Below are 25,232 nucleotides of genomic sequence, written 5' to 3'. Positions count from 1 at the left end.
CTGTGCCAATGCTGTGCAGGGGTTTATATAACAGCGTCTGGCTACATGAGCTCAGGCAAATCCTTGGGGCATTTTTTCATTGGCAGGGATAGAAAGTGAGGTTTCCTTTGCTGACCAGCTAGCTACAGCACCTGTGAATTCTACACCCCAGTCCATTTTTGCTACGCAATTTTAATTGCAAACAGTGCTGACACTTTTAGGGGCATACTAAAATTGTCTGGGATACTACCTTAGAGTTTCTTTGCTGTCAAGCAAGGTACACCACCTGTGCATTCTACACCCCTCTCCATTTCTGCTATGCAATTTTAATTTCCAAAAGTGCTGACACTTTCAGGGGCGTATTAAAATTGTCTGGGATACTACCTTAGGGTTACTTTGCTGTCAAGCAAGGTACACCACATGTGCATTCTACACTCCTCTCCATTTCTGCTATGCAATTTGTAACTGCAGGTAGTCCAGCCAATCTGTGAGGAAGGTGCAGGCGTGGATATAATGTTGCCTTCATCCAAAGGTGGTTCTCTCGATGTCTGAGAGAGCTCAACACCAGCAGCTGTTTCCACTTCCAAAACAACTGACGACATGACAATCCCACTGGCTGTTGCGGGTAAAGGGGTGTAAGGTCTTCATCAAAAAGCATGTGTGACTGCTGTCCCCACAGTCACAGAGGATGAAGATCACATGGATGCCATTGATGGGGCAGACGGTGGTTGCACCGCAATGCTAGCCCACATTGTAGCATAGTGACCTTTCCACAGAGACTTATGCTTCCTTTTAAGTCATGTGCAGGGTGGGCTCCCCAGTGTACAGCAAAACCACACAACAGAAAAAGAACTCTAGGCAGTTGGGTTAAAAAAATGATTGTTTAACTTTCCCAAAACAAACAATAAGAACCATGCATAAAACTGAAAGAATAGAACAATCTATTCACAATTCCAAAAGCCTACACCCCTATGCTGCGACATTCGTAATGGCGATTTATACCCCCTGCTCAACAATGTTTGCCTAACCAAGGGACTGTCTAAACAGTTGCCTACTACCTGGTAATCCCTCTGTGTACCAGGAGTAATTGTGTGTGTCTGTGTGTGTCTGTGTGTGTGTGCGCGAACACGTCTTACCATTGTCGAATCACACGAGCTTACAACTTATCTACCTAAACATAGACAAAACCCATTACCCACCCTGAATACCCTTGTTAGCTGATGCCTCACAGATAAGGCAGATCATAACAGTGTGAAGGCAAACCACACAGCTCGGCAACACAGTCCTGGAAATCTTGTAAAGCAACAGTCAATGCAAACATGTGTCGCTGTCCCTCTATGATTTTAACTGTAACTGACAAATTGACAAAGCAGAGGCAGCAAGTCTTATTGTCTATATAGTCGGCCAAGCAGAACAGATATGTGTTTTGCTAAGAAAACAAAGTGATGCGTGCACGCATTACTGTCTGGTCCCAGCCTACCGTACCCAAGTACTGTTGTGTCCAGTTGCCATCAATACAGAGTTTACGATCCTCTCCCGGTAAACAGTATAGACAGCACCAGAAGAATGTCGGTCTCCGGCACAGGATGCTGCTCACAGGCGTTACGGTCCTCCTCACCAAACTCCAACATGAGTCCCCTCACAATCCACCAATCCACAATCCACAATCAAGTGTTTCCACGGTGGCTCCTTGCTGTAACGCACACCTTTAGCTTTTCCTTCATTTCACAGACAGCACCTCCTCCGCTCTCCAAGTCCACAGCCGAAGACCATTTTGCTATTGCTATAGTGACCAAACAGTCAAAGGTAGATGCAAAAAAACAGCAGCCCCTTGTGGGTAGTCTGCAACAATGCATGCAATGAACGGCAAATAAGTATGTTGCATTCACAGTGGATAAAGCTCTTTAATACACCCTCACGCTATCGCTTCACATCCATGTGACACTTCATGGATGAAGTACTCAAAGTAGTGAGTTTTTGGCCTCTACTTAGAGATTGGTGACAAATCGTACAGATGACATGACTTGGGTGATCTTTTGCGATGTAACAAAAGCCCCAGGCTAGGCAAGGCTTACAGCCAATGCGACCTGCAGAGCCACCACGACTTCTGCTGAGAGGCGGAGTTGTGGCTGAGGATTCAGTTGATGACGTGCTTCCAGTACTTTGTCTCTGTCCAGGAAGACGCAACGTAACCTCGTCGTCAGTAGCATCCTCCTCCACCTCCTCTGCTGACCTCATCAACTGGCTGACTTTGGTTTGACAGTAAGTGGGGTCTACAATCTCATCATCATCCTGTGTGTTTTCCCTTCCCTCGTCCTGACTCCTCTTCCTGCCCTGACCGAATAGTAAAGTTGTCGTTCCAATCAGGTATCTGAGTCTCATCAGCATGTTCCCCATTGTCTCCACCAGGAGGATTTACAGTTTGGGAATGAGGGTGTACATTATGCTCAGCACCTTCTTCATCGGGGCCTGGATCCGACTCACAAAGCTTCTAGGCATCATTTCAGATCATTTCATTGTCTGGACTCACTGCAGCTTTGGAGCAGACCTCTGATTCTCAGGCTATAGTGTGACTGAACAGCTCTGCAGACTCAACCATCTCTGTTACCCCATACTCAGCAGGGCTGGTGGAAACTTGAGAGCTGTTAGGAAGCAAGTGCGATTGGGTTGACACCACAGAGGAATGGAGTATTTGGGATATTGAAGTTGAGGTGGAGGAGAGGCCACTTGATGGAGCACTTGAGATCCAATGAAGCACCTGCTCTTTTGGTGCCTCATCTACATTTGGTAGCAATGGTCGTGTCAATGAAAAAAGGGATGACCTCAGATTATCCACGGGAAAAAGTACACCTCTTATTTTGGCTGGTAGTTGGTGTTACGAATCGGTGCCGCCGTAGACGCAAGCAGCCTGCTGCGGTTCCAGTTGCGCCCAGGCATCAGCTGCCATTTCTGGCCGTGCCTTGGGTCGTCCAGCTGGCTGCTTCCTCCTCTACGTCTAAGTGTGGAGACAGCTAGTGTGCATGCGTGTGCCGATTCACCCCAGACACAGCCTAAGTCCAGTGTTTCGCCTAGTGAGCATGCTCATCATGACTGTGCCATTCCTGAGGCTAAGTCCTCAGTTCGTGCTACCGAGCATGCTCCCAGACTTAGTGAATAAAGCCTCTTTGCACAGGTACTTGGACTCCGTGCTGTGTCTAAGTCCTGTGTTGGGCCTACAGAGCATGCAGAAGCTGATAGTTTGTTTTCCGAGACTATTATTCAGGCTAATGAGCATGCTCAGGCACTTAGTGCATCAGAGGCTAGGTCCATTAAGGAACTCACTGGCCATGTCCGTGAGGTGGCAGTCCATGATAGTCCAGAGGGCATCAGGTGTCCTGATGATGTGGCTACTCTGGACTGGCTTGCAGAGGCCCGCCCCTATGATTTGGCACCTAATCATTTTTCGTCAGACGATGACTGGTGAGGTGTTTGGGGCGTGGCTGCCATAAGGTCATCATTGAAGTGGCGGTTACAGATAGGCCGCTGGTTATGTCACTGATGATGTGGCACTCTGCTTTTTGCTCATGGAGGGGCATTGTGGTGCACCCTGGGTTGGGGCGGACCCAGGTTACAAAAGGTGCTGGAGACAACAAGGAGGTGCGCATTCTTCGATTATGCTAAGACAGAGCACACCTCCATGTGTTGAACCCATTGTGGCTTTAGGCCAGAGGTAGGCAGGGATAAGGCATCGGTGCAGGACGCCACCACACTTGGTAACGCATAACGGTTACGACCAGCTCCTGTCCTACCAGTCCTGCTAGTGCAGCCCAGTGGCATTAACTGGGCTGCTGCTGCACCTGCTGTCCACAGGTGTGCCCCCTATGAACACGGAAAGCGTACCCAATGGTCCTTGTGTTGTTAACAGGGAGTTCCTGGGCTGGGTGTGTGGACCCTGTGACGCTAACAGGGTTCACAGTCTTCAGATCCGAGTGTCGTCTAACTCAGATCAGGCTAGTATTTTTGTCAGTGCCACCCAGCTCTGAATCCTCCGCCTAACCTTCGGGTTGCCAGCATCTCCTTTTCCATCTAGGAGCACGGTGGTCCCCGACTGGCGATTGGGATATAAACCCCCTTATCTAAATCTGCCAGTCCCCCCGTAACAGATGGTGTTTTTTCAGCAGATGTTACTGTTGCTTAACCACCAAACCCATGGACACAAACTTTTTTCCCCTTTCTAACACACCTGTTCCCCTTTCCACCAGCATCTGGCCTTTTTCCACTCATTTTCTATATGACCAAATTTGCAACTCTGCAGGGACACCCTACTCAACGCCATCTCAGCACAGCAGCCAGCCCTCGGTCCCTCAGATGTGGACAAGTAAAAGACCATTTCCTCCTAGCCATGACAATGCGTTGAGATTCACTCTGTGCAGCACTGGTGTTTAGTGGAAAAGCCGATCTAAGATTGCGTACCAGCTTCTGCTGATACTCATGCATACGTGCGTCCCTTTCTATGGCAGGACTAAGTTATTTTGCCAAATTTTGTCTTGTACCGGGGATCTAACAGTGTGGCAACCCAGTAGTCAGCATTACTTTGAATTCGGACAATCCAAGGGTCATGTTGTAGGTATTGCAGCAAAAAGGCGCTTATGTGTCTTGCGCATCCAGGAGGACTAACCCTTTGCTGTGTTGGTGGCGGAGAGGTGAGAATCATGGTTCCTTCCTCTGCCCTCTCCCCCCAACCTCGCACAACAGAAATGTGATCAAGCTCTCCCTCATCTACTGAGTCTTCCATGCCCATCGCCAGTTCATCCTCCATTTCTTCCTGGGCTCCTGCACCTCCCTCAACAGTTTGGTTGATACAATGCGCCCTTGTTAATCCCTCTCCCCCATCGTCCCATGCCTGCCGCCTTGGTGCTGCTGAACGTGTGGACCTTGTAGATCTTGTTATCCCTTCTGCATATGACTCATCCTGTACTTCCTCCCCTTCCTCTTGTCCCACCAGCTGACTCTGAATAATGTTTAGAGTGTGCTCCATCATGTAGATGACCGGAATTGTCATAATGATAATGGCATCGTCAGCGCTAAACATCTTTGTCGCCATTTGTAAACTGTGAAGAAGGGTGCATAGGTACTTGATCTGAGACCACTCCAGCAGCGTGATCTGCCCTACCTCTGGATCTCGTTAGCCTAGGCTCACATATTGCATAGTCATAACGTATTGCAGCAGGGCTCGATGGTGCTGCCACAGACGCTGCAACATTTGCAGATTCAAATTCATGCGTGTCGGCACCTTGCATTTCAGGCGGTGAACAGGCAGACCGAAAGACTTCTGGAGCAATATAAGTTGTTCAGCTGTGGGGTGTGAACGGTGGAAGTGAGCACATAGCGAGCGTACCCTCTGCAGAAGGCCATGTAGGCCGGGATAGTGGTTTAAAAATTGCTGGACAACCAGGTTCAACACGTGAGCCATACAAGGCTCGTGTGTCACATTTCCCTGGCGAAAGGCCGCACCAAATTTTGAATCATTGTCGCACACGGCTGTTACATCACCACCGGAGTCCGCTCCAGCAACTTGTACTCCGATCGCCAGGTGACACCATGTTCCTTTTGTAGATAGTGCTGGTGATGGTAGAGAAGTCGATGCCAGCAGCGCCGGTGGCCAGAGGTTCCGCTCAGCCACTGGGCTGGGTTACCTTGAGATCTGCAGTACCACTGGCTGACTGTAGGTGGTGGTTGTCTCACAGCTGAAGTACCATCATTCAGCTACAACCAATGGGAAGACACCCCACCCTTTTTTAGGCCCCTCCTGTCTGCTGACCACTGCCAGACATAGTTCTGAACTTCTGGTTCCTGTTCCGCCCAGTTATGTTTTGTGATTTTGTGTGCTGACTAACGCTTGTTTCCTGACTACATCTTCTGCCTGCTGTTTATGTACCTCGTTGCCTGATCCGCATTTGACCTCTGCTTGTTTTCTGATTAAGTCCTGGCCGTCCGATTCTGTTCATGTTCCTCAATTCATGGTTTGACCCTGCCTGACTACTACTCTCTCGGACTACAGCCTTCCACAGGTATTGATCCCCTTGGGCCCTGTGTAATTCCAAATTCCTGTATAGGAGTTAAAGGGTTTTAGGGTTCTAGGGGCGCTGCTTGTTGAGTGGCTTCCCTTTATCCTATCCTTTACAGCCCATCTGAGTGTGTGGATCCAGGCAGGCGTTACACCATGCCCTCTGCAGAAGGCCATGTAGGCCAGGATAGTGGTTTAAAAATTGCTGCACAACCAGGTTGAACACCTGAGCCATAAAAGGCACGTGTCACATTGTCACGGCGAAGGGTCGCACCCAGGTTTGCACCATTGTCGCACACGGCCTTCCCTGGCTGCTGGTTGAGTGGAGACAACCATTGATGAAACTCGGTCTCCAGAGCTTACCGTCCACAACTCTTCAGCGGTGTGACTCACATTTCCCATACATTTCAAAGTAAAGATTTGACCACCTGATGGCGTTGAGCTCTGCTGCCAGCATAATAAGGAGGTGTGCAGGATTCCTTGTGCACAGTTACAATGCAGGTGGCCTTACCAGACAGGTTTTGAGTGGAGGTTGAGGACCTAGACGAGGTTGAGGAGGCAGGATCAGTGGAGGAACTTCTTCATACAGAGGAAGGATTGACACACAACTCGTGTGGAAAGACTTGTACAGCAGACCCTTCTCCATCTCTCACCATAGTTACCCAGTGCCCAGTCAGCGACATGTAACGCCCCTGTCCATGCTTACTGGTCCAAGTATCTGTGGTGAAATGCACCCTGTCACACACACAGAGTTTCTCAAGGAAGCGGTGATGTTGTGTGCAACATGCTGGTGTAGCACAGGCACGCCTTTCTTGGAGAAGGAGTGGCAACTGGGCATCTGCTCTTAGGGCACTGCGATGGGCATAAGGTATCGAAAATCCTCTGTGTCAAAAGGATGGAAAGGCAGCATTTCTGTAGCCAACAGCCTGCAGATGCTGAAAGTCAACCTCTTAGACATGTCATGCCCTTCTGAAATCATGTCAAACACAGCAAGGGGATTCCAACCACAGTCTCCCTCTTTTCCAAAAATTGGGCCACACACACCACTTCACTGGCATCAGTTGTCCCCCAGTTGCAAACTTAAACAGTTGATTTGCATTAAGCACTATCAAAAATCCACCAACCTTTCGTCTCCCCTGGATGACACAGGGATAGAAAAGTCCTCTCTGATCCATGACTTCTTCATCTTGGTTCATTTTTCAAAAAAAAGGGGACTTCAACCACAGTCTCCCTCTTTTCTAAAAATTGGGCCACACACACTACTTCACTGGCATCAGTTGTCCCCCAGTTGCAAACTTAAACAGTTGATTTGCATTAAGCACTATCAAAAATCCACCAACCTTTCGTCTCCCCTGGATGACACAGGGATAGAAAAGTCCTCTCTGATCCATGACTTCTTCATCTTGGTTCATTTTTCAAAAAAAAGGGGACTTCAACCACAGTCTCCCTCTTTTCTAAAAATTGGGCCACACACACTACTTCACTGGCATCAGTTGTCCCACAGTTGTAAACTTAAAATTGTTATTTGCATGAAGCACATTCAAAAATCCACCAGCCTTTCGTCTCCCCAGTTTGACACAGGGGTAGAAAAGTCCTTGCGGATCCATGATTTGTTCATCTTGATGAACATTAGTCTGTCCACATTGTCACTGGACAGACGCGTGCGCTTATCTGTCAGCACACACCCAGCAGCACTGAAGACATGTTCCGAGAGAACGCTGGCTGCGGGACACGACAAGATCCCCAAAGCGTAAGTGGAGAGCTCAGGCAATATATCTAAATTGGAAGCCCAAAATGAGCAAGGCTCAAGTTGCACAGTAATGGCATCCATGTTCACTTGCAGATACTCCTATATATGTGTCTCCTCCTCTTTTTACTCGTCCAGCTCTTTTGTTTTCGCATGAGTATATGTCCTTGTCACTTTTCCATGTGTTTGTGGTGTCATGTGAGTTGTTTGTCACCTTTTGGACACCATAGAAGGTGTTTTTTATGTTTTTGTGTTTGCCTGCCATTGTTTTCAATGGGGTTCAAATGGGTTTGTCGAACGTTCGACGAACTTGCCCGCCGTTCGACGAACCAAACCGAACTCAAGCGCTAGGGGGGTGGCTCATCTCTAATAGTAGCATAGGTGTTTGAGGATGACCGTGCTGCTGTAAAGGAAGAAAAGTTCTACACTCCTGGTAATTCAAGTAGTTACATATTTCTGCCTCAAACCTAGCTCTTTTTCAAACCAAACTACAGAGTACCCAGAAACGTGTAATTAAACTACTTGATTCTCCCAGAATTGTGGAACCTTTAATCCTTTACAGCAGAGCGGTCTTCCTTAAATGTCTATCCTACTATCTTTATACACAAGTGTGCAGAAGAGGGGCTTTTTTGTACCTGATGGCGGATTGTAGCTGCTGATTTTAACACAGCTTTTTATTGGAGTTGCAACAATCCATCAGGTGAGCAACATCTCACCCCCTACCGTTAGTCTACCACTCAGTGTCAACCTATGGCAGCTTCTCTCTTTTCTTTAGCTTCTCTGATTGGAGTCATTTTCTTTCTTTTCTTCTCTATATTGTGCAGACACCATGATGACTTCACATCCACAGCTTGTCTATGCAGACTTCCATCTTCTCTGATCTTCTGTAGCACACCCGAACACAATGCCCTTAAAAATAAGGGTCATTTTAAGATTACTGAATAGAAATATCTGCCCTATGCTGGGCTCCTGAATAATTACCATTACTGTAACCCCTGCACAAAATATGACCACCACACTGTTCCTCTTATGGCACATGCCCTCCACACTCTCCTCTCCTTTCCATATTGGGCCCCCTCTTCACACTGTCTCCCACACTGTATCCCACTTTACTGCCCAGTCCCGATACTGTGCTTCTCCTCACACTCCCCTCCTCTGCACACTATACCCCCACACTGTACCCTCATGTTGCCCCTGCCTATACTGCCCCCTTACAATAACCAGTCTCTATACTATTTCTTCCCCCATTCTATCCCCTTCCACATTTCTCTCCTATAGATTGTAAGCCGCAAGGGTAGGGCCCTCTTCCCTCTGTACTAGTCTGTCTACTGTAACTTGTGTATGTATTCTGTATATAACCCCTTCTCATGTACAGCACCAAGGAATTAATGGTGCTCTATAAATAAATAATAATAATAATAATCCTGTTCCCTCTCACATTTCCACCAAACTGTTCCCTTAAACACTTCTACACAATACTTTCCCCTCACTCCTCTCCTACTAAATGTGACTACAATTTAATGCAAGGAGCCAGCGATTTTAACCTTATATGGCCTTGATATAAGTTTTACAACTGGCTACGAGAATGGCAGACGCACACTCTCAGGGGATGACAAAATTCCGCTGAAAGACATCTCAGATAATGCGGCAGCCCGCCGTCACTCACTTTCCAGCTGCTCCTGAGGCATATGCCTCAACTAGAGATGAGCGAACCTCTAGAGGCTCGAGTTCGGTTTGTCCAATAGAGGCCGCGTTCGAGTTCGGTTCGGCGAGCCGTTCGACGAACCTCTCGAACCCCATTGAAAACAATAGGAGGCAATCACAAACACGTAAAAACACATTATAAATGTACACATACAGTTAATAAACATTCCCATAACACTTACCTGTCCCCGTGACGCGTCCTGCACTCTGTCTCCTGCCGCTATTCCTTCCGATAATCGCTGCGTCCTACCGGTAACCAGCACTGATGATAGGACCTATCGTGACGTCAAAATAGCATGTGACCAATCATATGTCTATTATCTCATTGGCTACAGACTGGTCACATGGCTGTGACGTCATGCTAGGTCCTGTCAGTGCATCTCCGGTACATGGTGCTTGTTTGAGCATGTCCGTGTACTGGCGAAATGCTCTGGTACATGGTCGACTACCCGTTCCTCCATGTGGACGGTCTTTACAGAGTCAGCCACATGCAGGGACTAGCTGTCACAGCCGGTAAATAGCGGCATCGGGAATCGTGTGATCGAAGCACCGTTGCTGTTACCATAGCAATGGTGCTCCAATCACGTGATTCCCGATGCCGCTATTTACCCCTCTGTCAGCGGTGACGTCACCGCTTACAGCATGCACTGGCACCGGGAATCACGTGATTGCTATGGTAACCCGTCTTTCAGCGGTGACACCACTGCTTACAGCTGGCAGCCTGTGGTCACTCTCACTGAGTGGTTACTGCACGGAGCACAGCGTCTTCCCCCATGCAGTGCTGTCTGATGTAGCAGAGCTGCATGGGTTGAAGGAAAAAGCAGACAGAAGACCATGGATCGTGGAGGGATAAGAGGGAGTAATAAACATGGAGTCTCTAAGTGTGTCTGTATTTATTTCTATTAAAGTATTTTTTCTCTGTGTGGTGTTTTTTTTTAACCCTTTATTGCAGATTCTTAATGGCCGGGTCAAACTTGCCTGACATTAAGAATCTCTGGCTTAATATTAGCTAGTAAAACAAAGCTAGTATTAACCCATCATTACCCAGCAAGCCACCCGGCTTCAGGGCAGCTGGAAGAGTTGGATACAGCGCCAGATGATGGCGCTTCTATGAAAGCACCATTTTCTGGGGCGGCTGCAGACTGCAATTCGCAGAAGAGGGGGTGCCCAGAAACCTCGGGCTAATCTGTGCTGCAGATTCCAATCCCCAGCTGCCTAGTTGTACCCGGCTGGACACAAAAATGGAGCGAAGCCCACGTCGGTTTTTTTTTTTAATTATTTTATGAAATTCATGAAATAATTAAAAAAAGGGCTTCCCTATATTTTAAGTTCCCAGCCGGGTACAAATAGGAAGCTGGGCTTTGGGGGAAGCCCGTACCTGCCTGTTGTACCTGGCTAGCATGCAAAAATATGGCGAAGCGCACGTCATTTTTTTTGTATTTTTTTGGCAAAAAAAATAAAAAATGCTTCCCTGGATTTTTCATTGCCAGTGAAGGTAACACCAAGAAGTGGGGGTTAGCAGCCAGTAGCTGCTTGGATTACCCTAAGCTAGCATTACAAAAAATGCTGCAGGAGCCCATATATTTTTTTTTTAATTATTTATTTAAATAACTGAAAAAAAAATGGGTTTCCCTGTATTTTGATTACCTGACATCACAGTACTGTAAAAATAAATCAGTATAAAAAATGATGTAGCGCTCCGCGGTATTTTTGATTCTCAGAGCAGATAAAGGAGACAGCTACGGGTTGCCACCCCCATCTGCCTGGCATTACCTTGGCTGGAAATCAAAATACAGGGAAGCCCATTAATTTTTTTTATTTAAAAAAATAGTTTCAAAAAAAATGACGTGGGGTTTCCTCATTTTTGATAGCCAGCTAGGGTAAAGCAGATGGCTGTAGCCTGAAAACCACAGCTGGCAGCTTTACCATGGTTGGTGATCCAATGTGGAGGTCACCCCAGGCTCTTTTTTATAATTATTTTATAAATAATAATAATTACAAAAAAAAGTAGGGTCCCCCCTCAAATTGGATCACCAGCCAAGGTAAAGCGGACAGCTGTGGTCTGGTATTCTCAGGGTGGGAAGGTCCATAGTTATTGGCCCTTCACAGCCTAAAAATAGCAGGGCGCAGGTGCCCCAGAAGTGGCACATCCACTAGATGCGCCAATCCTGGCGCTTCACCCTAGCTCATCCCGTGCCCTGGTGCAGTGGCAAACGGGGTAATAAATGGGGTTGATACTAGCTGTAAGGTCACCTGACATCAAGCCCAGCAGTTTGTGATGTCATGGCGTCTATCACATTCCCGACATCACAAACTGTCAGTACTAACAAAAAAAATAGACAAAATAAAATTATTTGAAAAAACACTCCCCAAAACATTCCCTCTTTCACCAATTTATTAGAAAGAAAAACAAATCCAGGTCTGGTGTAATTCAAGGGGTTCCCATGACGATCCATACCATAGTCAATGTCCCAGTCAATGAAGAACAGAATGTTCCATATTGGCTGGGAGAGCAATGCAGTGACCTGAGCTAACATCAATAGGTCAGCCAAGGTCACTGCAGGGCATGACAAGTTCTGCTGCCAGGAGCTTAGCGAGGTACATTACCTGCGGTGATCGCTGCACTCCTGATAGCAGAGCTGTCTCTGAGTTCAATGACCGCCTCCTTCACAACCAAGTATCGCGGGAGCCTGTGATGTCACCGCTAGTGACAGTCTCGGGTCAGCTGCAAGAGGAGATGAGACAAGCAGCGGTCATGGAGGACAGTGACAGCGCTGATGTCGGGAGGGCAGGACTTCATCACCGCAAGTAAGAACGAACAGATGATCTCCCGGTGGCCGGCTAATGAGAGCGATCAGCTGATCATTCACAAGAGCTGGCCGCCAAGAATGTGTGCGGGCAGCAAAGTGCGAGGTGGGTGGAGCCGAGCGAGGTAATGTGTGCGGGCAGCGGAGTGCGAGGTGGGTGGAGCCGAGCGGGGCCATGTGTGCGGGTGGCGGAGTGCAAGGTGGGTGGAGCTGAGCGGGGTCATGTGGCGCTGAGGACGTCAGTGTCGGGGACTGCATGGCTGGGGACAGGTGAGTGTGAGTGTGTGTACATACCGAGTGCAGGAGGGGGCGGAGCCGAGCGGGGAAGTGTCGGCTCCCTGCACACGTAGCCAGGGTAAACATCAGGTTACTAACCAAAGCGCTTTGCTTGGATACCCGATATTTACCTTGGTTACCAGCTTACCGCAGGCTGCCAGCGATGTCTCCTTGCACACATATCAGTAAAAAGCCACGCTTTTGGTGATCAAACCGTTCTCGAACGTTACTCGAACTGTCGAGCTTTTAGCAAAAAGCTCGAGTTCGAGTTCGATCTCGAGCACCCCCCAAAATCACTCGAACATGAAATTGGCGAACCTCGAACCTCATCTCTAGCCTCAACTGCTACCCCCTAGATATGTTACAGAATTTACTAACAGATTCTTTAGCCAATAATACAAAAACATATATCTTTGTACTGTGTTATCCAGTAGATAGAAAAAATTGAGATTCATCAGTGGTTGATCCCTTTTAATGACTAGCTGAAATATGGTAAAAATTAGTAAGCTTTCAAGACTATTCAGGGTTCTTCATAAGGCATAGTATAAAACTAAATACACTAAAGTCATTAGAAGATTTCAGCCATTGAAGACTCTTAAATGTTACTATTTTCCTAGCCAATAAAGTGACTTTGTGTCACACTGTACTCTAAGATGTCCTATAGCAGTACAGCGTAGTAATGTGGGACAGAGAAGATTCCCGAAACTACCTAAGAGAAGGTCAACCTCAGGTCAGGTGAACACGGAGGTCAGGAGGGGGCAGGGCAGACAACAGGTCACTCATGAGCAGAATGCAGTAGAGCCGGAAATATTACTGGCGTAGTTCCAGAGAAGAAGTGCCCTAATATAGTGGCCTGACCTCCAGAACGAGGCAGGAAGGATTAACCCCTAACGTGACCTGTATCAGAAGTGACACTAAAAAAAGGCTCAGCTGCAGCTGAGCCAGGAGTAAATCATGACACTTTGGAGGTGCAAGGAAGCCTACACAGTCATGGGAAGAATATAAAATCTAGCCTAAATTGGATTCACACCTTATCTCATCTACCATCTCATGAAGTCAGTTCTCAATATTGTCACAACCTGGCGTAATGATAATAACCACTTGCAATAGCATTGTGACAAATTATATGATTTTCACCTGTGATGATATATAATGCTACGTACACTCTCTAAAATATTTTCATCTTCAGTTGGATTCACACCTTATAAAGGTGTCTACCACTTCATGCAGGCAGTTTCTGATTTTGTCATGACCTGGTCCAATTATAACCACTTGCAAAGGCATCGTGAAAAATCCTATGAATTTCATCTATATATTTATTGTATAATGCAAAGACCACCCTCTAAAATTTTTTAGCATTTTGGCACAGCATTTCCTTCCTGCAATTTAACCTTATAATGTATGCAAAAGAAGTATTTCCATTTCTAACATGTTATCTCAATACATAGTAGGTATACTAATATTTGAAAATGTGTCCAATTAAAAATGTAGTAAAGTTCTCCTGATATAGTCATGTTTCTTACCTCACGAGCATAGAGTGAGCCGGATAGTCACAATTGTAGTGACATCATTCAGAAGAGGAGAAGAACAGCGCTGGGCACCGGAGAGAACTGCATAAGTGAGTATATTAATACACACACTACATTTAATGCATATTTACACACATTTAATTTATAAAAAAAAAAACTTAATGTGAGTGCTTCTTTAAGTGTATTTTCCCAAATTGTATTTGCTATGGAAATGTTTACATTAGTCTAAAAGTGTTCGAATTTCCTAGATTCCCTATAGAATCTCAATAACAATCCATTGCTAGGATATGATATGTTCTTTTTATTTACCGTTGTGCAATGTACCATTCCCTGTAAAATATGTATGTGGCAGGTCCAGGCTAGCTAAGGCATCACTAGATGATATATATCACTCTTTAACCAAGTCATGCTACAGTAAGTTTTGTAGACAGTGATTGAGACCTTATATTGTTCAGTGGATTCATGATGGATGTGTTACTCTGTGTTTTCTCTCTTCCATCCTAAATTGCCTTCAATCAATAATCAAAGGGAAAGTGATTTTTTTTTTTTTAATAATTATGCCTATAACAGTTTTGTTAAAAAAAAGTGTATATTGTTTACAATAGTGTCTAGCCTGACTATATCATATTGTCAATGTAGCCTGAGAAATATTAAACTTGGATGGTGGTTAGAGGCTAAATGCCTAGAAGACTTATTTTTTTCACTGAAAACAATATGGTTCCAGAAAAATGATTAACCAGAACTGTGGCTGCCACATTCTGTCCATTTTGAGAGCAAGCAGCTCCTTCCATCAAAGAAATCTAGAATTATTTCAGTGTCTAAAACAATCTGTGTTGTAAGAGCCAAATAATGGCCAGTCACCTATTCTGTACTATGAAGGCTATACTCGCAGGGCTCCATTAGTATTCGTGTGGGGTTTCCTTACTTCAAAATCCTGGTTTCAGATTAAATGACTAGCTTTCTGAGAAATTGGTCATATGGGATATGCAAAATAGATTATGAGCCTTACTGGGTACTCAATGAGATGGCAAACTGGTGATATCTGCGTAGGCCAGGTAATTTGGTCAGTATTTATTTCAATACTGCTGTAAAATACTGACCAAAATACTGCTGTGTGAAAATAGCCTAACAATAAGAGCTGTACTGTAAGTATGCCAAAAAATGGAGAAATTCAGCTCACCCCTCTTCACTCCAAATCTTACCTCTGGTGCACGGAAACACCCTGACCTGGGTGGAGAACACGTGGAGAAAAAGAAGAATTTTCCAGCAAAGTATGCACAGGTTTTCTATAGTCCGAATCACCATGAACCTCCTATCTGTCCCAACCACTCAATGTTCTTAGTCACAGAAAATCACTACACATTCACAATTAGTGTGCAATGTAAGGAATGCTGACATTGATATGTTAGGAATTCCGTTAGACAGACATATATAAGAATATATCTTGTATGCTGGCGGTATGAGGCACTCCTGTGCCTATCCTGTCTATCCCGTACCTATCCAGTCTTCCCAAGTGGCACCCAGTCTTGCATCTGTAGAGTAACACCCTCAACATCAGAGGCGCTGGTGAAAACCAGGTGTGGTTCCGCATTCAAACCCCTCTGGGTTTTCTCTGTGCTGTGGCCCAGTGGGTTTGCTAAAATCCCTGCTCATCCCCATTACTATGAGACCCCCCCATTACTAATCTGTAAGTGAAAAGAAATAAACTACTAATACTCAAAAAATTCTTTATTTCACCACTTTATTAACCCCAAAAACACTCCTGCAGGTCCAACGTAATCCACACAAGGTCCCATGACGATTACAGCTCTACTCCATCTGAACTCACCCCGAGCGATCATAGAACATGACCGCTCACTGTGAGGTTCAGGCAGAGACTGAGCGAGCTGCGCGATCAACGGTGACATCACAGGTGGAGGACTGTGGGAACCTCCAGCTCACTGTATCTTGTATGTACATGTACATGGCCGACTATGTTACTGAAACTTCTGGTTCATAGAGATAAAATATATTACGCGTGCAGAAAGTAGACTATGCAGCGAACTATGAGACTGCAACATTGAAATTCCCAGATATAAAGTTTGTGTTCTACGCAGAATCTGAAATAAGCAGCAACCCACTTGTCAAGAACTTCTGGTTTAAAAAGTAAAGGCTGCTTTACACGCAGCAACATCGCTAGCGATGTTGCTAGCAATAGCACCTGCTCCTGTCGTTTGTGCGTCATGGACAAATCGCTGCCCGTGGCGAACAATATCGCAGGTACGCGTCACACGAACTTACCTTCCTAACGTGAGTCGACCATCAGGGTTTTCGGTAGGGGTACTCTGGCGCCGGAACTACGGATACTTTACTCTCGATGGCGTTATCACAGGTGGTCGGTCCCGGCTTTGTGCCCTGGGCACTCACTCTGCGGCTGTGGAATGGGGTTCAGGGATGATTTTGGGGATATACGTGATGCCACCTGTGGTGTCTGGTAAGCGGGATATACCAGCGCTGCCCGCGGCCGACCTCTGAGGCGATGGTGATGGCAGCTTAAGATCTCTCAGCTCCCCACAGGTGGAGATTTCTTACCTCAGGGTGGTGGGTCGCTGACCAGGAGGGAAGCGACCGAGCGGTGATGGCTGCCTTCTTCACTGAAGGGTTCTGTAGAACGGCGGAGAGATGACACACCGAGTCCACATCAACTTAAACAAGTCCTTTTTACTAGCATCTGATTTATTTTGCACTGTTCACAGCAGTAAAGGCTGCTTTACACGGTACGACCGATTGTGCAATTTTACAATCGATCGTACCCGCCCCCGTCCTTTTTGCATCACGGGCAAATCGCTGCCCGTGTCGCACAAAGTAAGTAACCCCCGTCACACATACTTACCTCTCGTAGGACCTCGCTGTGGGCGGCGAACGTCCACTTCCTGGAGTGGGAGGGACGTTCGGCATCACAGCGACGTCACACGGCCGCCGACCAATGGAAGTGGAGGGGCGGAGATAAACGGGACGTAAATATCCCGCCCACCTCCTTCCTTCACATAGCCGGCTGTGGCCGCGTGACGCAGGTGAGCTGCTGTTCATCGTTCCCGGGGTGTCACACGGAGCGGCGTGTGCTACCCCGGAAACGATGAACTACTAAATTAAACGATATTATGAAACCTAGCGAGCAGTACACGACTCACGATTTGTGAGCGATACTGCGTCGCTAGGAGGTGTCACACAGGCCGGCATCGCCAGCGATGCCGGATGTGCGTCACAAAAACCGTGACCCCGACGATCTATCGCACGATAGATTGTCTGGTGTAAAGCAGCCTTTAGAGTTCGGTTACCAGAAGGCCAATGGTCACAAGTTTCGGAGGAGATTTGATGACAGAGTCTCTCTCTGAGGTAACCTTTTTTTGTTTCTTTCTCGGTTTCTGCTCTGAGGGCTCTGTGACTCCCTCTTTAACCCACTCATTAGTCTCGTCACTGGTTTTCCCAGGGGTCTGATGCTGCACGATTTCTTTATCTATCCCGCAACAGTGTCATGAACTTGGCTTGGGGTTAGTAGTCAGACTCTTGATGGGTACCGGGACTCCTCTTATTTAGGATCCCAGGTTAACAGTCAATGGTTTTGGGGATAAACCTGACAAACCTCCTCGGTCCCGTTATACCGCTGTCGACCTGAACTCTTCAGCCGGCTCTCGCCAGACCTAAATCGTACCCTTTCCGTCTGGGTTACCCCTTTTCCAGTGTCTTTCTTTTCTTTTGGGGTACCCTCACTCAGGATGTCGGGCCTATGTTATTTCTAGCCCTTCTTTCAGTCATTAATTTACTCTCATCTCTTCTTGTCACTCCTTACTGACTGACTGTTAACTGACTAACTGTCACCCAGTCGTCCTGGCAACCACGTCGCGTCTCACGCTCAGCTAGGCTCCACCCCCCTATGGACCTACTATATAAACAGTCCCAGGAATATGAAGGTAGGGGCTGCTGAGTCAATGTTACTCAATATAATATAAGACTCTGCATTTCCTCTCTCACCTGTGACCAAAGAGCACTGCACCTTGCTGTTAAGGTGCTGTATTCCCCTGTAGTGCCTAACCACAGGGGCGCCACAAACGACGTCGCTGTGGCCGGCGAACAACCTTTTTTTTAAGTGGGCGGTTTGTGCAGCATCACAGCGACATCATACAGCAGGCCACCAATAGAAGCGGAGGGGTGGAGAACAACCGAATGAATGTCACTCCCACCTCGTTGCCAGAGGACGCAGGAATGCTGTTGTTCGTCGTTCTCAGGGTGTCACACGTAGCGATGTGTGCTGCCTCAGGAACGATGAACAACCTGCGTCCCAAACAAGCAACGATATTTTGAAAATGAACGATGAGTCAACAATCATTGATTTTGTGAGTATTTGGGATCGTTAGCAGTCGCTCGTAAGTGTCACACGCAATGACGTCGATAATGAGGCCGGATGTGCGTCACGAATTCCATGACCCCAGCGGTATTGTCACGCTCTCCGGCTCCCCTGCCACGCTCCCCGGCTCCCCTGCCTCGCTCCCCGGCTCCCCTGCCACGCTCCCCGGCTCCCCTGCCTTGCTCCCCGGCTCCTCTGCCAGGCATCCCCCGCTCCACAGCCTCCATGCCCCATCACCTGCGGTCCCCAGGCAGCCCGGTCCCCGCTCCCGGCGCCCGTCGGCAACTCTGCTCCAGCCCGGCTCTCCTGCCTCCTGTTCACCACTCCCTGCTCTGGCTTCTGGCACCCGGGCCTCGTGCATGCGCATTAGGGCGCACGTGCGGTCATTGACCCTCTCTTAAAGGGCCAGTGTCCTCCAACAGGATATTGAAGAATCAGGTACAGGGTATATAGGGAGATCCTTTCCAAGTAGGCGGGGCCTGTTCTTCGTGTTTTGTTAAGCTAGGAGTCAGGTCTCCTTGTGTCTTGTGGTATACTTACCTATCTCTCTCCTAGAGCCGCTCCTGCCTCGCCAACCAGTCCTGACGATACCAGAACCGTGACGGTCTGCCATCCCGTCAATTCATACCATCTCCGATCCCTGTGGTGACCCGTCTTCTCGCTCCGTCGGTTCCGGACTCTGCCTGACGTCTTCTCGGCCTCCGAACCTGAGCTCCGTCACCCGGACTACCTTCAGTGACTCCGTGGTCCCAGGGACTTCTACACTCCACTCCTCTGAACGAACTGTCCTGATACCCGTAGTGCTCCAGCTACCGGGCACCTTGCCTTCGGTGAGGTGTTCAGCCCAGTGGATCCACCTCCTGGGTCTGCCCGTCCACCTGGCCCTAACAGTAAGAACAGGCCATGGATCCCGCCGAAGCACTAGCGACCCAGCTGGGCACCTTGCAGCAGGAACTCGTACGACAGCGCGAGACCCAGTCCCGCATGCTGGCCTTCATGTCCTCGGTGGATACCCGCCTGAACACGCTGCAAGCAACTGCCACGTCCCTGGCATCTCAGGTTACTACTGCACAGTCCACGGCCACGGTTCCCGTGGCGGCTACCTCGGAAGCTTCTAAACTCTGCTTGGCCTCTCCACCCCGATATGCCGGAGATCCCAAGACCTGCAGAGGATTCTTAAACCAGTGCTCCCTCCATTTCAAGCTGCTTCTGCACCTGTTTGCCTCCGACCAAGCCAAGGTGGCGTTTGTGATGTCCCATCTAGAGGGTGAGGCACTGGCCTGGATGAACCCCTTGTGGGAGAAGGAGGACCCTGTGACCACTAACATCCAGGACTTCCTGCAGGCGTTTAGAACCACCTTTGACGAACCCGGACATGCCGCCGCATCCGCCTCATCACTCCTCAGGCTACGTCAGGGGACCATGACGGTGGGGCAGTATGCCATCCGCTTCCGCACTTTGGCCTCAGAATTGGGGTGGAACACTGAAGCCCTCACCGCCGCCTTCTGGGAAGGACTCTCCAGTCGTATTAAGGACGAGCTGGCAGGCCGCGATGTTCCTTCCACCCTGGATGCCCTGATCGCACTAGCCACCCGCGTGGACCTCAGATTCCAGGAACGATCCAAAGAGGTGTCCTGTGAGAGACGTCCGATACGGCATTCCTCTCCTCCGCAGAAGCCTGCCGTACTTCAGTCAGCGTCGTCTGGTGTCTCTGTCCACGAGCCCATGCAGATTGACCGTTTGCGGCAATCCGAACAACGCCGAGCAGAACGGCTCGCCAAGGGCCTCTGCTTCTACTGCGGAGAGGGCACACACCTGCTACGTTCCTGTCCAGAGAGGCCGGGAAACTCCAAAGCCTAGGGTTGGTAGGAGAGGCCACCCTAGGTGCTGGGACTCTCTCAGACCCGGTTACGTGGACTGTTCAAGTAACAACGGGAGAGACGCGGTTAACGGCTGAGGCGTACCTCGATTCCGGAGCAGCAGGCAATTTCATCCAGCAGGCCACGGTGGACAAGTACCAGGTGCCTGTTACTCCACTCGACAAACCCCTCGTGATTGCCTCTGTCGATGGGAGACCCCTCTCTGACACCATCTCGTGGATCACCAAGCCGGTGGAACTACGTATCGGTGCCCTGCACACCGAGAACATCGCTCTTTACGTCCTCCCACACATGTCTCATCAAATCCTGCTGGGACTCCCCTGGTTACGGACACACGAACCGTCAGTCAGCTGGTGTACTGGTGAAATCACCCGATGGGGCTCCTCTTGCCACGAGAACTGTCTGAAGACTATACAGCCCATCCGACGACCTACCGGGACTGCCCTCGGCCTATTGGTCCTTCGCGGACATCTTTGATAAAAAGGAGTCAGAGGTACTGCCGCCACATCGTCCTTATGACTGTGCCATCGACCTACTCCCGGGAACTACACCACCTCAAGGACGGATATATCCTCTGTCTCCTGCTGAAACAAGGGCCATGTCTGCCTACATCACGGAGAACCTGGCAAGGGGATTCATTCGGAGATCCTCCTCTCCTGCTGGAGCAGGCTTCTTCTTCATTAAGAAGAAAGAGGGCGACCTACGCCCATGCATTGACTACCGGGGATTGAACCAAATCACCGTGAAAAATAAATACCCCCTGCCGCTCATCCCCGAATTGTTTGATCGGCTTAGAGGAGCTCGTGTGTTTACCAAGTTGGATCTTCGGGGTGCCTACAACCTGGTCCGCATCCGCTCTGGGGACGAATGGAAGACCGCATTCAATACTCGTGATGGGCACTATGAATACTGTGTGATGCCCTTCGGCCTGTGTAACGCACCAGCAGTCTTTCAGGAATTGGTGAACGACGTGTTCCAGGACCTTCTCTACGTCTGTGTGGTGGTGTCTCTTGATGATATCCTGGTCTTCTCTCCGGACCTCCAGACCCACAGAGAGAACGTGCAGCTGGTACTACAAAGACTGAGAGAGAATCGGCTGTACGCCAAGTACGAGAAGTGTGTCTTCGAGCAGTCTTCTCTTCCCTTCCTGGGTTACGTAATCTCCGATACCGGCCTGCAGATGGACCCGGAGAAGGTCTCTTCCATTCTCAACTGGCCCCCTCCTTCCGGACTGAAGGCAATCCAACGCCTTCTTGGATTCGCAAACTATTACCGTCAGTTCATCCCTCACTTCTCTGCCCTGACTGCACCTCTCTCCGCCTTGACCAAGAAGGGGGCTAATCCAAAAGACTGGTCACCTGCGGCCGACGCCGCGTTTGGCTCCCTGAAACAGGCATTTGCTTCCTCCCCTGTGCTCCACCATCCTGAGTTAAACCGACAGTTCACCTTGGAGGTGGATGCCTCCTCCTCGGGAGCCGGAGCAGTGCTCATGCAGAAGTCCTCCTCCGGGAAGATGGTTACTTGCGGTTTCTACTCCAAGGGCTTCTCAGCGCCTGAACGCAACTACACCATCGGTGACCGAGAGCTATTAGCAGTCAAACTGGCTCTGGAGGAATGGCGCTACCTTCTGGAGGGAGCAGTGTACCCCGTGATTATTTACACGGACCACAAGAACCTGGAATACCTGCGGTCCGCTCAGCGACTGAACCCACGGCAAGCCAGGTGGTCCTTGTTCTTTGCCAGGTTCGATTTTCAGCTCCATTTTCGACCCGCGGACAAGAATGTGCGAGCAGATGCCTTGTCCAGGTCATTCATGCCCATGGAACAGGAGGAGGAGCCATCCCAGCCCATCATCTGCCCAAGTAAAATCATTCCGGTGGCCCCTGTCACCCTGGCCCAGATACCGCCCGGGAAGACCTATGTCTCTGAGACTGACAGGCAAAAAGTGTTGCACTGGGGCCATGCCTCGAAAATAGCCGGCCATGCTGGTCAGAAGAAAACATGGAGTACAATTGTACGTCACTACTGGTGGCCATCCCTTCGCACGGACGTCGCTTCTTTTGTCTCAGCCGGCTCCTCTTGTGCCAGGAACAAGACGCCCAAACACCTGCCATATGGTCGTCTTCTGCCTCTGCCTATACCCTCCGTTCCGTGGCAACACATTGCAATGGACTTTATTACAGACTTGCCCCTGTCCTCCGGACACACAGTCATATGGGTCGTGGTGGATCGGTTCTCCAAAATGGCTCATTTCGTCCCTATGGCTGGACTGCCCTCTACCCAGGAACTCGCTGACGCCTACATACAGCACATCTTCCGGTTGCATGGCTTTCCATCACACATTGTGTCCGACAGAGGAACTCAGTTTACCTCCCGCTTCTGGAGGGCTCTCTGCAGACATCTGGGAGTGACTCTGGACTTTCCTCAGCCTACCATCCTCAGTCGAATGGCCAAGTGGAACGAGTCAATCAGATCTTGACCTCCTTCTTACGTCACTATGTTAACGCCCATCACGACGACTGGTCCACGCTTCTTCCTTGGGCTGAATTCTCCCATAACCACCACGTCAGTGAGTCCTCCTCCAGCTCTCCCTTCCATGTCATTTACGGACTTCAGCCTTCCGTCCCTTTACCTGTATCCTCTTCCTCGGATGTCCCTGCTGCTGATGCTGTAGTCCGTGACTTTACAACAATTTGGGACTCTGTCAAGACGTCCCTTGGACGTGCTTCCCTGTGGATGAAGAGACACGCAGACAAGAGGCGTCTGGATCCTCCGTGTTTCTCTCCAGGAGATCTGGTCTGGCTTGCTTCCAAGTACGTCCGATTGAAGCTACCATCATACAAGCTGGGTCCTCGCTACATTGGGCCATTTAAAGTCCTCAGCAAAATAAATGAGGTCTCCTGCAAGCTGCAGCTCCCGGCCACGATGAGAATACCCAACTCCTTCCACGTCTCCCTGCTCAAGCCGGTTGTCCTTGGTCCCTTCTCCGCTGCTGCCAGTTCTGCTCCTCCTCCTATTGCTGATGATGACATCTATGCGGTAAGGGATATCGTGGCCATGAAAACCGTACGGGGCCGACAGCTCTTCCTGATGGACTGGGCAGGGTATGGTCCTGAGGATAGGTCCTGGGAACCCCGGGAGAATGTAGGTACTCCCCTGATACGTGCCTTCCTGTCCCGGTTGCGGGGAGGGGGGCGTGGGGGAGGGGGTACTGTCACGCTCTCCGGCTCCCCTGCCACGCTCCCCGGCTCCCCTGCCTCGCTCCCCGGCTCCCCTGCCACGCTCCCCGGCTCCCCTGCCTCGCTCCCCGGCTCCTCTGCCAGGCGTCACCCGCTCCACAGCCTCCATGCCCCATCACCTGCGGTCCCCAGGCAGCCCGGTCCCCGCTCCCGGCGCCCGTCGGCAACTCTGCTCCAGCCCGGCTCTCCTGCCTCCTGTTCATCGCTCCCTGCTCTGGCTTCTGGCACCCGGGCCTTGCGCATGCGCATTAGGGCGCGCGCGCGGTCATTGACCCTCTCTTAAAGGGCCAGTGTCCTCCAACAGGATATTGAAGAATCAGGTACAGGGTATATAGGGAGATCCTTTCCAAGTGGGCGGGGCCTGTTCTTCGTGTTTTGCTAAGCTAGGAGTCAGGTCTCCTTGTGTCTTGAGGTATACTTACCTATCTCTCTCCTAGAGCCGCTCCTGCCTCGCCAACCGGTCCTGACGATACCCGAACTGTGACGGTCTGCCATCCCGTCAGTTCATACCATCTCCGATCCCTGTGGTGACCCGTCTTCTCGCTCCGTCGGTTCCGGACTCTGCCTGACGTCTTCTCAGCCTCCGAACCTGAGCTCCGTCACCCGGACTACCTTCAGTGACTCCGTGGTCCCAGGGACTTCTACACTCCACTCCTCTGAACGGACTGTCCTGATACCCGTAGTGCTCCGGCTACCGGGCACCTTGCCTTTGGTGAGGTGTTCAGCCCAGTGGATCCACCTCCTGGGTCTGCCTGTCCACCTGGCCCTAACAGGTATCTTGTTAGCGATGTTGTTGCATGTAACGGGGTCTTAAGATTCACAGATTGATACTTTTTATTCTTGGATACAAAAAAATTACCTGATATAATTGACTGAAAAGTATAGAGATGATGCAAAATGAATTCAACTGCCACATTTCTATCCCACTAACAGAGATAAATCAATAGACTGCTAGAGACGGGGAGACAAAAGGCGCAATAGGGTCTTACCCGGTATTTACCGTATGAAAGTATAGAAAGGTACACTCACCTGGTAAGGTTGTGCCAGTCACAACCCCTTGATGAGCATGTGAGTGTCCGCGTGGCTCAAGTAGCGGCCCCGTGCACAACGTGATATAGATATAAAATAGGAAAACGAGTTTTAGCGCGGCTAAAACCCGTTTTCCTATTTTATATCTGTATCAAGAGATAAATCAATGGCAGACAAACATGACATTTAAAGGGAACCTATCAGGTGCACTATGCACCCAGAACCACGAGCAGTTCTGGGTGCATATTGCTAATCCCTGCCTAATTGTCCCTGTATCTAGTAGCAGAGAAAAATAGATCTTTAGAAAAAGTATTTCTAAAGATCTGTTATGATATTTTAATGAGCGCGGGGACTAGTCGCAAGGGCATTAGTTCCTGCTCTCATTCCGCCCTCTTACTATATTAGCATGCCCGGGCATGCTAACATACTATTCAATGCAGCGTCATTAACGCGCATGCCTGTGTCCGCTGTCACTGCTGATCCAAAGTCAATACACTTCCGGTAATGCGCATTAGACCTCTCTGAAGCTGGGATGCGTACACCCGGTTTCAAACTGCGTGTGACCGAAAGTGCTGGGACTTCAGATCAGCAGTAACAGTAGACACAGGTGCG

Source organism: Anomaloglossus baeobatrachus, chromosome 5 (assembly GCF_048569485.1).
Source record: "Anomaloglossus baeobatrachus isolate aAnoBae1 chromosome 5, aAnoBae1.hap1, whole genome shotgun sequence".
Taxonomy (NCBI): domain Eukaryota; kingdom Metazoa; phylum Chordata; class Amphibia; order Anura; family Aromobatidae; genus Anomaloglossus; species Anomaloglossus baeobatrachus.
This window is presented reverse-complemented; position numbering follows the sequence as displayed.